This window comes from Brassica oleracea, unplaced genomic scaffold (genome assembly GCF_000695525.1).
Source record: "Brassica oleracea var. oleracea cultivar TO1000 unplaced genomic scaffold, BOL UnpScaffold00581, whole genome shotgun sequence".
Lineage (NCBI taxonomy): Eukaryota > Viridiplantae > Streptophyta > Magnoliopsida > Brassicales > Brassicaceae > Brassica > Brassica oleracea.
In genome coordinates, this window is record NW_013617424.1 from 171,982 (window position 1) to 173,506 (window position 1,525).

Genomic DNA, 1,525 nt, shown 5'->3' on the forward strand with positions numbered 1-1,525 from the left:
AGAGAATGTAGTCTCGACCACTTAGGCGATTTTAATTTAGGTACTCTTATTCCCTTTTGTCCATTGTTCGAAACCATTTTTCTTCTCAATTCAATGGACCTTATAGGGTGAATATAATGCCATTTAGGCAAAGCCTTGGTCGAGCTTCTTTTCCTTTCTTTCAAGGAATGTCCAGTTGAGTTCAAGAGTATTTTATAACTGAGCCTGGATGGCAGAGCATGTCGTGCCATTTGTCAAAGGCTTCTTTGAACTCTTTGGAAAAGTGAGTTGGGGTATTAATCCTCAATCATATTTATCTTGGCACAATAAAGGCATATAGATATAGTTTCTTATCAAACAACAGTTTGAATAAGATAATGATGAACTCAAAGTAATTCATTTTATTAATGAAGTCGTGTATAAAGCAAAGTATCAAAGCAATTCATGAAACATAAACTCAGGAACATGAAAATGAGAATGTCAAAAGAAAATTATATAATACGGCCTTCACAATGCATGTGTTGCCATATGGCGCTCAACTTCAGCTTCATCAGCTATAGGAGGCCTCATCTCATTATTCTTTAGCTCAATGTATCTTTTCTAAAGCTTGTCAAATCTGTTGATGATATCTTTGATTTTCTGCTTTCTTTGTTCAGAAGCCAAAAGATATGACAAAAGGTCATTATAAGTGGTGAACTTCTTAGCCGTGTGTAACAACAACACATCTTTTGGATGAAATGTGGAGTAGGTCTTATATAATAAAGAATAATGTGTTATCCTTTCACCACATAGTTCAAGACTATAAGCAATATCCATCAGACCAGAATTATATTTGTCCACGGATTCAAAATCCTGGAATCTGAGGATCTCCCATTCATGGTTGACCTTTTGCCACGATACCGGTTTGAACCTTTTCATTAACTGTAACCGAAGGTCACAAGGATCCTCAACATGGAGATACAGGTCTCTTAGTTCCTCAGTGAGATGATAACGAATAATCGTTATAGCTCTATGCCTTTCACTGTCAATGATATCATTGTACTCATTGATGCATTGTCCGAGTTCTCTGGATCTCAGGGCTACAAGAGTATTCTTTACCCATTCTAGGTAATTATCTCCAGAGAGATTTAGGGCAGAGTAATCTGAGGGTTCAAATCTCGACATCTGAATATTTAACGAGTAATTCAAGCACTCAGAATTCTATGTAAGCAATAGAATAAATCAATGTATATGATTTCAATAACGCTTTCCCCCAAATCATATAATCTATTTGCTTAAGCAATCTTAGTATGAGAATGATCAATTGATCATTGCATCTAGTAATCCTTTTAATTATAATTCAAATTGGATTGATTATATATATAGGGTATTAAGGCCCTTTAGAATTTGAATAAGGATCAATCATCATTTTATTAAATGAGATCAAGCAAGATGGATGAAATCAAGCAAATGCATGGATCAAGAAATAGCTGAATGCATGTTCAGAACTAAGCATTGGACTTAAACAATCTATATGTGATTCCTAATGCATGAGGATATTTGGTTT